At 38.3% G+C, this 13,530-nt stretch overlaps 1 protein-coding gene across 4 annotated transcripts in view; it reads right to left on the minus strand.

Moving 5' to 3' along the window:
* The window catches only part of TAFA2 (TAFA chemokine like family member 2), a 181,754-nt gene that overhangs the window by 79,242 nt on the left and 88,982 nt on the right, over positions 1 to 13,530 (minus strand). Inside the window, exon 1 of one of the 4 annotated variants that reach the window (XR_008966055.1) lies at positions 10,339 to 10,459. The exons of the other annotated variants lie outside the window; for them this stretch is intronic. The gene's annotated coding sequence lies outside the window, so the exon portion shown is untranslated. Of the gene's footprint in view, positions 1 to 10,338; positions 10,460 to 13,530 lie in introns of those variants that run through there. 4 annotated transcript variants of the gene reach the window in all.

Here is a 13,530-nt window from a genome sequence, read left to right on the forward strand (position 1 = left end):
CAGAGAGGAGAATTGTTTCCTTTATATTTCTCTTGTTTTCCACATGAACTGCAGCAAAATAAGCCAGAACTCCAGACATGGCAGATGAACTCCCAGTATCTGGCCAGATGGAGGAAAGAAAGAGAAAAATAAAAAAGAAATGAAAAGAGGAAAACTCCTCCAATAYCCAAAGAAAGAAGGCTAGACTACACTGAAGCACAGAGAGGCAGGGATGGGGGGACAGGGTCTCAGGGACAAGGAAGTAAAAGGAGATAATGCAGCAAGGAAAATTCAGAAAGCATTGTCATGGATTGAGGGAAACTGTATGACTTCCATTTCAGTGTTCTGCTTTGTGCCAGTACTGCTTTCAGGTCCTGCACTGCTGARTGCCGGGAACTTTCCAAAATGTAGTCAGTAACCTGTGCAGACCCCTCCAAGCAACATGCCCTAGCACTAGCAACAACTCAATTTAAATGTGTTTTGGACATTCCGTTTTTCCAGAGGCAGTCAAGCATGGAGCATATGGCAGCCCCTTGCTGTTAGATGAAAGTCTTCAGCCCTGTAAGTTCTATTCTGTCTCTGTATGACTGCTTATTTCAAACTTTTTAGTAGGTATTTGTTGTTTAAGTTGTAGCTCTCCAGTCATATTTTTTTTTCTTCCAATTCTAAGGCAGTACATTTTCATAGGTTTCTACAACAATAAAGTATTTTCATTTTTAGGTTTGGTTTTCCTTTCAATTTAAAGAATAAAAATCTAATAAAACTCTCATAAAATCCATTAAAAGTGCCATAAAAATCCCCAGGAAGGAAAATACAATCCCACATTAAATAATTTTTATTTTAAATCATTTAAAGGTATATGAAATCTTCCTTGATTATTTTCCTTTAATATCCATGAGCAAAATAAGAAAAATTATACAAAATATCCTAAAAATAAGCAGAGTTTTAAGTAGGAAGATGAGCTCTTATCCCAAACTGCRCAACCTGTTGATGATCATCTTTGGTTCTTTCTTAGCTCCTGAAAAAGGTAMAGAGAATTTTATGAATACAGCCAAGTGTCAACTATGCTATTTACCATTCTATCATTGTGCTGTAGTTTAAGCATTTCACTGAAAATTGAACACTTAAAAAAAAATCATAGAATCCCWTAGGCTGGAAAAGATGTTTAAGATCACTGAGTCCAGACACAGAATGGACAAACCCAATACACTTGATAAGGAGTGAATTATTGTATAATATCTAAAAAATCATAAGATTCAATTAGTCTAGATGTATTTTGGGTTAAATTAATTAGGTTAAATTAAGTAGGCAAAATTAATTATTTTTAAAAAGAAAAGTAATGTGATGATTCTCATGTACTTTCAGATCAGGATAGTGGAACGGCAAAAAGAACTGATGAGACACTTGAGTTCCTGCAAAAGCTTTTGAAAGTTCAAATGAAAAGCAAGATTAAAATTTTATATTTAAATATGTTTCCATCATACAAATTTGAATAGGTGATTTATGGAGAAAATCCTTTAGGCTTCAAATCATCACATTATGCATAACAGCAGAAGTAGAAACTTTAAATTCCCCTTTCTGAAAAACAAAAAAAAATTATTTTGAGCTTTCCTTAAGAATTTTGTGGGTTTATTTTGCCCTGAAGCACACACAAATACTTAACATGGGTTTATAGCTATCAAATCAGGAAATATTTTCTTCAGCTGATTTCAAAATGTAATTTTAAAAGTAGTAACGAGTTTCACTGTTATTTTTGTCGTAACCCTGCCCTGCAGGCTCTATTTTATTTACAACCTAGTCTTTACTGTATTAATATTGGGAATAAGAGTGATAGTCAATAAAAGGGAAGAAAATAAAGATTCAGCTCTGTTGCATATTGCAATCATATTTGGGTGACATCAAGGAATGGCATCTAGTGATTATGTAAAACAACAGCATCTACATATTATAAGTTTATCATATAGTCCAGGAAGCACTCGTGAACTAAAATTCATTCATTTTTCAATAATCTGAAATACAAATTAAATAAATTTTACTTAATTTTTTAAAACATCTTATTTTTTTCAAAGTAAGAATACAAAACATGTCAGATTATATATCCCTATAGACTGTAATTTGGACCAGTGTGTCACTGACCACCTGTAAATCTTGGAAAGCCCCCAAATAATATTTTTCAAAGTGCTATGGGGCTTTCTCTGCAAACTGTTTGTTTGCAACAAACATCAGACAGCCATAATTCCAATAAATATTGTTCTTTTTCTAGAGACAGAACCATTTCCCTTAGGGTCTCCAAAGGCCACAGTTGCCCCAAATACAGGTAACAGCTAAACAACTCTTCCTCAATCACTGTAACAAGAAAGCCCCTCTTTAAGAATGTGAAAGGTCAACTGATTTTTTCAGGATGGCAGCAGTAATCACAAGACTTTAATATCCACCAAGCAAAGAACTGAATTCCTTTAAAAACAATAAAAAAAGAGAAAAAACCAACAAACAACAACAAAGGAAGAAAAAAAATTCAGATCCTTCAGTCTTCTGCTGTGACCAGCCTAACTTTGTAGTTCAATAGAAAAATATTTCTTTGTGTTAACAAACTCAGATGTCTAGGGTGGAAGCAAAGATAAATGTAAATTTTATCAGCACCTACTATAATTCTGCACTCCCACAATTCTCAAATCTCAAAATTTCTGAGCCAGTGGCTGATTACTGGGTTCTCTATCAGTATGCATATATCCATTCCAAGAGTTTAAATAGTCTATCTATCTGTACTTTAATTGCTACCTAGAGATGGTAGCAATTCTGGACAGTGTAGCACACACTGCTGAGTAGTTTAAGGACACTTGTAGTGGAATCTCACTTCATTATGAGAAACATAAATCTCAGAGTAGAATTTGTAGACTGCTAATCATTCCAAATCTAGACCATTAYTGTCCATCATCAGTCTGGGCTTGCCTCCATACATTTTTGTCTTTAACAAAAGTCATATAACCGACAGTGTTTCAGATATTGTTCTGTGTGCTMCTCTTCCACGTGCTGTCCATGCCCTCCAACACTCTCCTGCTCCTTCACCCACCAGAAGCAACTGCCAAAACTACTGAAAAAGCTGTTCAATTCTGCATCAGACATTGTACTTGAAGCATCTGCAGCTGAACAGCAAATGCATCACACACTTTCAGAGTTGCAATAGCCATTTGTCCATATTGAATAGACACAAGCTGAAGGAAAACAATGTTTGCTAGCAAAAATACATACCTGGAATAGCAAGAAGTCAATTAAAAGTGTGTAATTTAGCTCCAAATTGCAGAATTTCTGTTGATTCTTGAAGATCTCCTGTTTTGCTAAACCTCTACCATAGCAGGGCATCCAGTGGCATTTTAAAGAGACTGAGATCTGTTATCTTGTTTTCAGTATACAAATTTAKGTAATTATGGAAATTGCATAACCAGTTATGAATAATCTATAGAGTGAAAACTGTTCACCTAAAAGCCCCATACAACATCCAATGAATTCATTTAGGGAAATAAATTATTCTAAGTCATAAGTCATTAGCCAAATAAATTATTCACTGTGAATTGTTCGCCCGCTAGTAATCAAGGGCTAATCTGCTGTTCCTCCAAAGACCATGTCAGCGGAAGAATGAAAATTAATCTGGAAATCGTAATAACCATCGATCCATCTCTCTGGCATATATAACAATGCAACTTGATACTTCCTGTTTCTTTTAAAGGCTGTATTGATTTATATGACTAACATCAAATCTAGAAAGCGGAAATACTCAAAAGAAAATAAAGAGAAGAAAGAAAAAGGTCTTCTCTTGCAATGAACARTAATACTCTGCCCAAGCAGAAACCATTCTAAATAGTTTAGGCACTTACACTTACATCGTGGTATTATAATCCTCTGCTCTCTCAGTTATTCACTCAAATCACTTACACAGCTTAAATTCTCTAGGTACTATATTGAACATGTATTTTTTTTCTCAAGATTTTCAGTGAAGGAATTTTATGTCTGCTTGATTTAATTTCACTTTCACTTGGAGAGATAATTTGGGAGGCTGCTGCAAGAGAAGAAAAAAACAGTGTCTGAAGGTAGTTATTCCATGCTTCTCCAAGGAGAAAGATCCCTGAGGCAATAAGTAGTGACCTTGCACTGGAGCTGGGGTTTGGATTAGTAGGCTTCTTTTCGTTCTTATTCTCTATTATTCTGTACTAAAGTGAGTAGTAAGTAGAGAGTTCTACCCTACCTTCAATACCTATATTTTTCATTTCTCTTCTCTCTTCACTGCTACAGTGTCCTCCCCTTCTTTATGTTCCTTACTTGYATGCGCAATACATTTGTCTCCTGGCATATCCTCTAGCTTGGTGATTCCTATGTTTCTGTGTTTCCGTTTGTCCCTTCCTATCTCCCTACCTACATCTATTTATCACAAGTTGGTATTTTGTTTTCCCCTCTATTAGCAGAGTACTTGTAACTCCCTGGAAGCACTAGTCTCTGGTCACACTACTTCCCACAGCATGCCAGGACATCATCTGGCAAATCTTCTGAAGGCAGTGGGCACAGATGCTCTTTGTGAAGCAGTTCATGGATTCCTGATTCATGTGCTTCCACTAGTGACATGATCATGTGCATTTCAAGAGCTCCAGGTCACCATTCCCTTTTCAGATCCTCCAACTTCTCATGCTGATGTTCTCTCTGAGTCCCCACAATCTCATTGCCCCACCTTGCACTCCTGGCTCTGCCTTGCTGGGCATCAACACCACCAGAAGGAAGAGAACAATGGCAAGAATCCTCCATTGGCTCACCTCTCTGAGCAAACCACCAGCAGATGTTTCTGAGAGCAATGGGYTCTCTCAGACATGCTCTGCTCCAGGCCGTTTTCCTGAGCCCACTCAATCCATTTTTGAGCCCTTGACCCTCTAAACCTTTCCTTTTCTTTCCCTTGGCTCTTACCCATCATCAGTTGCCTATTCACTTTCTGCTTGCTCAAGAGATAATTTCAGAACATTAACATAGGGAAGGTCAAGCAGTTTGGGAAGGTCATTTCTCCTGACCGATACGCCTCAAGCACTGCTCTTACTCATCTCCTCAGTGGATTCCTTAAGGCAGCTACATGCTGACCCTTTTCATGTACTGTAACAGATCCCAATGGAAAAGTAAGTTCCCAGCACACAGATTCATGAATTCAACTGCTTTTCTTTCCCATTGAGAGGAAAGCAAAGGCCAAATTCTCCTATCATTTGCGACTTGAAAATGTCAAAAGAAGATATTTAGTTTTCAAAACTCCCATTCCATTGCTGATATCATGATAAAACAAATGTATGTTTCAAAACAATTATTTCAATTACAAAAAATTTAAAATCTTTATTTGGAAAATGGCAAAGTGGTTTGTTTCCACAATTTTAAAACTTTTTCAAAACTATTTTAGCCAGGAAATAATTCAGAAAGAATCTCCCACAAGCAGTTTAGGTTCAGTCCTGTCAATGTTTTCCAAATAAACATTGTTTAAACAAAAATTACTCTGATCTATTGGCTCTTATACATTATTGATGCTGTTTTGATAAAAAAGTTCTTAAGTTTTTTTTTTTTTGCGTTTGGTTGTTCTAAAAACTTTCTATTTAAATTGCATTGTGTACTAACTGCATTAGTACACAATGTGGATCTTACAATAGGCTTCTGATTGCATAATTCTASCAAGATCAGGTCATGTTCAAATAGTCCAACATTTTCAAACCTTACCTCTGACACTAAAAACTGTGAGCTCTATACTTAAAGAAATTCTGAGAAGTAGTAAAAGGTTCATTCTTTATTATAGTTCATACCCCAAATTTGGTGAAAGCTTGACAGATTAACACTGGTACTTTGGAGAACTGAGACATAAATTAAAACTTAGCTCTGTAACCTAAATCCTACAAAGGGATCAGCTTCAAATATAGACAATTCAGTATGACTGAAGAAACCAATATCATCTCTTCAGATTATAACATCTTGCAAAGCAAGTCTGGACAGAATATATAAATTGAGTGTGTGTGAATATGTGCCTACAAAAGCACAATAAATAACAGTGAAAATCCTCCTGACTAAGCAAGCAGTGATTCCAACAAACCCCTTCATTGCTGAAATCTCCTTTAATTAAAAATAGCATTTTTGCTGAGATAAGGGCTTATCAGTGWTGATTTAAATAATGAATCCTAGGTTTTCTCACATTTAAGGAACAGACTAGTTCGTCTTTAATTGAAGGGAGACATTAAAAATTCACCAACATAGACATCTACAAAATCATCCAACCTTTCATATAAATAAAATTTACTTAMATTCAATAAAAAATAGTAAGTGTGCAGAGCCACTTTCACTTAACATGATGTGCATTGACAAAGCCTTTTTCAAATTAAGTTATCTCAAACACTGTGAAAGCAATCTGAAAGAAACACAGCTACAGTACATAGCAGATATTGCTGGTTGCTCGTGAGTTAATCTGGTCAACCAATCACTCAAAAATTGCATCAATCTCTACATTAGGTTCAATGARCACTGAGATGGAAGCTTATGATTATAACTTTGGTTTTCCCCTCTGCTCTGTATGTTGACTGGTAAAATTAGAGAATGCTTTCTACAGGATAGACATGTGGAACATGAGCAAATAAACTCTGTATCCTATAATGCAAATCCATGTGACRGCATAACCTGTTTCCTAGGATTATTGAAAAATGTTACAAAATYAAAAGCCCTCAAATAAATGTAACCTATTACTTTATATTCTGAATTTCAGGACTGCAATCTACATGTGATGAGCTCCTCTTTTAATAAAATATTTCTGAGCAAACAAATTCTATGTAATAAAAAATAAAGCCACCTACTTTCCCAGCCTCTTGGTTTTTTATCCTGGCCTTTAGCAATAGCAGCTGAGGTTTCATAAGGATACAGGCACCAAAGCCTTGTACTTACATTCCCCTGCAGAAAGAGCTGGAGTTGTTTCCATAGCCCATAACACCAGTGACACAGCTGCAAGGATCTCTTCAAGTGCCTTACTGATGTCTTTAAGCAGCAGAAACCAGTGCCCACCGTGCTATATTGTTTTCCTTCTTTTATGACAGTGATAAGTGAGGACTTGCAGCAGGAGGACCSTTCATTCTGCACTATTAGATACAGCTCTTATTTGTTGCCTAATGTTCCATGACCCATAAGCATTAAAGGAACTGCTAAGAAGTATTTGATCAGGTAAAAGGAGGCATGCAAAAGAACATATTGGAGAACAAAAATGTTTCTTACGATGAATAAAATACAAGACAAGTCAGGTAATGAAATAACAGAACAAAAGTATAGTCCCACTTGKAGGCAAATTCTTGCACAGAAAACCCACCATATTCTTTGGTTAAAGAAAGCCACAGAGACTGTCAGGCCCAGGCATGGGAGCAAACAGCCTCTCCCAGCAGGCTGTTTGACCCAAGTGTTGCAAYACTGATACAGGATACAAGAAAAAAAATCACGTCATGTTTTATATTAGTCCATTAGTGCCTGGTTTCCTCTGGATTGTCAATAATCCTCTGAGGAATAGACTTTCACAAAGCCAGTCACAGGGTTAATCCCTCAGGAATGCATTGGCCTGGCAGACCAGCAGAATACGACAAGCCAGAAGCAATAGCAGTACTATGTCAAAGCCATAATTGGTCGTCTTCACAAAAAATGGGATATACAAGGAGAGTTTCTGTCTTCATCTTCCTTTGTTTCCTTCTTTTCCACCAGCAAAGGAAAGGTTATTTTAGTCAGGTAAGGCTGGAAGGGACACTGGGAGGCAGGAGGTCTCTASTGCAGCCACCTGCTCAAGCAGGATCGCCTTGGAGCTCAGACCAGGATGCTCAGGGCTTTATCCTATCGAGTCTTATAAACCCCCAAGGACGGAGAGCACAACTGGACAGTCTCATGCTGAAAAAAAAAAGTTTTCCTTATGTTCAGTCTGTGCCTCTCCTCTTTTAGCTTACACTCATCACTTCTCAGTCTCCCAAAGAACCTGTCTCCATCTCCTCATTAACCACCCCACAGGTATCAATAAACTCTAGTTAGGTCCCCAGCAGGCAGTGAGGAATATCCTTGCAGGGCAAATGCTCAAATCTCGAGCCCTCTGCTGCACATGCTGCARTCTGTGCCTTTCTATTGGGGGGCCAAAAGTGAACACAGTGAGACAAGGTCTAATGAGTTCTGTGTAAGGGAGGATGATCCCTTCTTTCAGTCTACCACACAGGCCTCTGTGCAGCTCAGCATGTCAGTGGCCATCCTTGCCACCAGGGCAGAGGGCTGCCTGTGCTCAGCTGCTCACCAGAGCCCCAGAGAGCTGCTTCCCAGMCAGGAATAACCCCAGAGCTGGGGATTCTTTCTCAGGAGCAGTGGTGGTATTCCTCCTCCTTGAATTAATTCACTTTACTAAAACAAATAACTAAGACTGCCAGCAAGAGAAGAAACTGAAGGTCTTACAGCAGCTGTCCCCCAACAAAACCTCTCCTTTTCAGCAGGGCCAGAGCAGGAGGAGCAGCCRCTGTGCCTGTCACAGTATCACTGGCTCTACTGCAGTCACAGCAGCAGCAGCAGCCACAGAACCAGGTCCAGTTGCCATCCCTACGCCCCTGCTGGCCCAAAGATGAGTACAGACAGCAACTCAAAGGCTTGCTTAAGGATATCAAGTGAAGTGGCAGTGGCAGTCTCAATGAGAAAAGTCCAATGAGCTGCTCAGGGAAAAAGCAATCATCTTGTTAGCCCTTAATCTGACAAAAGCAGCACAGAGCCCATCCTGAGAGCTGAACATGATTAACAGTATTCTAAGGTACCTCTGTGTAATCAAGAAATGCTCTGACAACAACTCCAGGAGGAGATTAAGGTTTTTTCTCTGCCTGAAAAATAGGAAAGCCTGCCTTCAATAAGCTTAGTAAAGAAAACACCTGCTTTGCAAACAGGCAAGAGCTGGCCCTGCATATACCCTGCACTAGCTCAACAGCCAGAAGCTGTGGCTGGAGTTTTTCTAGTGACAAATCTCCTAACTTGCCCTGTGAAGAAAGGGAACATTTTGGCTCAGACCTAGTGTTACACGCTTCACATCCACACACAGAACAGCTTCTGTCTGCTCAGCAAGCAGCAGACAGGCAGCAGAATCCTCCTGCTTTTATTTATCCACAGCAACRCAGCCCTGACCCTTCCCTTTTTTAGTCCACTGCTCCCTCCAAGCACATTCCAGGGCAGCCCAGACCGTGGTGGCAGCAAGGACACAGCCCCGTAAGGAGACAACTGCGAGGGTGGCAGCAGCACTGAGCCCGAGGAGCTGCCTCCCRCCTCTGCAAAACAGCGCCCTGAGGAGCTCACCCAGCCCAGCTGCCTCTGAAACACAATTTACAGCAGCTACAGCTGCCTGGACAAATTTATTTTGTTGCTGCAGCAACCATTTTCTCTGGCCCCACTTGGCCTTGCCACCTCCTCCATTGCCTCTAAAAAGAGATGTCTTGGTAGGGGAGGATGGGAAGAGAAAAGCTCCTATAGAAAAGGAAATCTGTGGGGGAAAAATCCATTTAGATCTATACAATCTGTACAGCCAAAAAGATCCTGAAGGCATTTTTCAATGAAGAACCACTTGAGCATTCAACACTGAACTGGRAAGCAACCAGAAAGGAAAAGAAAACCCAGGGCAACACAAACCACGGCACATTTCCTTGTGTCCTTTCTTTTTCTCTAAAAGATTCCATGTACTTTACCACCGCACTACTCCAAAAGAATTCGTTGATTTTCTTTCTATATTGTTGCTGTGCCAGCTGACAAAGCTAGTAACAGATTTCAATGGCAAAATTCTGMATATGTGTAAGTTTTACTCACTAAAGGTTGAAACTACGCTGCATAACTCCCAGCAACTGCAGTCATCATTTAATGTCTTTTATTTAATGATACCAACAAACCAGCCTATGCTAAAAGCTGGCTTTCATAAAAATGAGGCAATTTGTTGACTTGGCAAATCAAAAAGATGAAGAAAAAATACAGAAACGAGGTAATAAACAATTACTTTCAAAGCACCAATCATCAATTTAGTAGCTTACATAATGAAAAAAAGATGGTGATGCAAATACAGTGTAGCTGCATCTAGAAGAGGTGATTTATTTGGTAGAATGAATCAACTAGAGAAATCGCCGTAAAAAATCCAGGATTTTGGAAGTCTGGGGAGAAGGTCTTCGTACTGGTTTAATGCAAAATATTATTGCTATCTTGTTCCCATTCTACTGACAAAATGTCACTGATGTCTACTGAAAGTCTGTCAAGTCCCAAATATGTAACCAATTCACCTTGAAGAGTGCTAAGTTTTTTGACCCAGACATGTGCTCAGTAAATACTCACCACTCTTTCTCACAGTGAAAGAATTCCTCTCCACATGCAGCAGGCCCACATAAAATTTCGAGTTAGACCTCTCAGAACTCTGCATTTTCCAATCTTTTACTCTATTTTGCCTTTTTGCCTGACAAAATATATGTGCCCTGAACTGAAACAACTTATTGAAGATCCCTTCTAATGCAAAACATCCTGTGATTCCATGAATGAAGTCATTGTTGTTTAAAATAAAACCACCTTCTTCTTCCATGGAATCTCACACTGAGTCTTACTAATTTTCTACAAACAGTGAAGGGCACTGTGCAGTTACATGGCTGCAGGCACATAGGCTGGCATGTAATTTTACCAGCAAGCAAGTATTAAGGAAGGACTAGAGCAGGCAGGATCTTAAAAAAWATATAGTTAAATAAATAAAGATTTGAAATTTAAAACTAAAAAAATATATATATATAAATTTTCAATTCTGTAGAGTCTTCTGGGTTTGTTAGTTGATGCCTTAGGAATCCAAAGTCAACGAGTCTCCTCTCTGACTTGATTTATTTCAAAGGATCTTCCTGACTCATGCTTGTCCCTGGAAGACAGGTTGGTCATTCGTAAGCGCTCAGATACAAGCTCTGAACTATGCTCTCCCATGGAGAAATTCCCTTTTGGATATCCTCAAGCTGCACATCCTGGGCATCTGAGTGCTTCCTACTCCTGTAGCAGCTGAGCTTTAAGGATCATTATCCTTTTGTTCAGGAACATCCTGACATTTTAAAACACCCATTGCTCAGGTACCCGTTGCACTGTTTGACCACACTGCTGGGGAAAAAAATACAACTAAATAAAATCTAACCTCAAATTTCTACCCAACCATATTCATCTACAGCAAATAAAGTTTTAATACTCCTTCCACTAAGTTATGAACTAGCTGATATAGGGCTCAAGCACTTCTTCAGGGGACAGGTACTATTCTTGTATTTAATATCATGCTTGGCCAATTAGGAGTAGAACTTACCCCATTTTTCAGCCTGAATTGCTTCTATCCAGCAAATGTTCTATTTTGCATCAGTCTGTAGTGCAGCAGACATAAAAATAGAAACGTGATTCATGCATGCAGCTTTTCACTGTTTCTTCRCTAAAATCAGACACATGATAATCAACCAGATGATTTGAGATGACTGTGAGTTCAAGATTTCCAGACCCCGAGTCTTTGAGGAATAACAGTTTTCTAAACAGTAGAAATTCTCACCCTGAACCTTTTCTACGGCTTTTTTAAGTTAGTGTTGGAGTTTCTCTATTCTTGAAGGCTTTTTCTTTACTGATTAAACGGGTATTTGGCATGGTGACAGCAGCATCTGACTGTCAAGAATAACCTGACAAAGTGCCTTAACAAAGAAGATTACTCACCAGGGATATGAGGGGAGTTTTAATGTCTATTTAATCCTTGTCTCTTTAYTGAAACTTGAAAGGCCATAATTAGTACAAAACAAGATGGTAATTTTGTGATTTGSATCTGTCCACTATGAATTTAAGCCTTTCATTTCACATAGGCCAAACAAAAGCTCTCAGGTGATAACTACACTCAGACAGTGCCAACCTAGCCTGGGACATAAATCAATGTCCTAGAGGTGAAACACTTCAAATCCTGTTAGTGTGTTACTAAACAATCTATTCTCCCACCTTAAGGACCCTTGGGAGTTGTAAAAACCAAGGTAATAACACAACCTAGGCTGAAGAACAAATTTTCACACATCCTTTAGTATCCTGCACTGGTCTGCTTATTAAGATTGTCTGCACGTGTCATCACAGAAATAAATATTTGGCCATCCAGCTGCAAAAGGAGTTCACAAAAATTAATGGCAGCTATAAAAGCCACATCACTTTATTTTGACTGGGTCTATTCTTACCATGAGCTTTGGAATGTGACAGCTATATGTGCCGTACACAGGATAAAAAATGCGCTGTAGCATAACTGCAGATCCAAGAAACCTCATAGAAGGTTGTTTGGGTTTTTTTGCAGAGTACTTCATAAGCAAAAACCCAAACAATTAATGAATTCACCTTGAATAAATCAAAATATTTTAAACAAATATCTGCTTCAATTTGTAATTTTTTAAGACTATTTCAATTTTAAAAAATTCTTAAGTTTAAAACATTCAAAATCAAAGTATTTCCTTTTGATTCAAAACACAATAGTTTCAAATTTTTATTTAAAGCCCACGTCTTCTAACACATTTTATATTTTCAGTAGCCCTGGACAATCAAGAATACACCTCMTGTAAGCACTCCTCATTCTCTGCATAGTCCAAATCATGCACCATCTCTTTATTTATTTGTTAAAGACCTTGTGCTTTGATAAGATGGCTTTGGCTTTGATTGGATGGCTTTGATAAGCTCAAGGAACAGCCATCCAATCAAAGCCAAGGAACATCAAATAACTTGTATGCCTTGCAAAAAAACAATTAAAGCTCTTGCTCTTCATATTCTGTGTATAATATTTTTTAAATATTATTACTGGCTAATTAAAAAAAAATAAAATATTACAGTGTAATTCCAGAACTAGAATGTCACATCAAATTGAATGTGTCACAGTAAAGCACTCTTACTTCTCAATATAAATAATAATTATAGCTTGCACTCAAAACAATTTGCATTTTCAAACCTCAGCTGTGGCAACAGTCACTTTTGTGCTGCTGGCAGGGGTGGCCATGCAAGAGCTCAATATTAACTAACAGCTTTTCCAGCTCCCAGTTTGTTCCTCTCTGGTTCTTTAGGTCATGTCAAAAGCAAATGGCTCTGCAGGCTCATGGAAAGAGCAGCCAGGGCACCTTTTCTCCCTTTCACCCCGGGACCCCCAGCAAGCTCAGCTGTTTTGTGCATGCCATGGTGCAACAGTGTTTGCAGAAGTGACACTTTTCAATTTAGTTCCACAACTTTTAATAGTGTTTGGAGAGATATCAGCGTTCCCAAACCAGTTAATCAAAATTTACATATAAATAAATGGCTTTTATATATAAATAACTCCCTTGAATATTTAGGAGATATTTATTAGGATAATGTCCTGGAAGACATTAAGATAGATAGGATAGGATWCATATTAGCATAAATTGATGCAATTTTTAAAGGGAAGATGAAGAAGCCCTAGAGAAAATAAGTTCATTTCAGTGGTGTATCTATGTATGCTAGTGAACGTGATACCACTGTTATTGCATTACCTTT

The sequence above is a fragment of the Malurus melanocephalus genome, unplaced genomic scaffold (genome assembly GCF_030028575.1).
Source record: "Malurus melanocephalus ecotype Western Australia unplaced genomic scaffold, MMel_1.1 scaffold_10, whole genome shotgun sequence".
In the NCBI taxonomy this organism is placed as follows: domain Eukaryota; kingdom Metazoa; phylum Chordata; class Aves; order Passeriformes; family Maluridae; genus Malurus; species Malurus melanocephalus.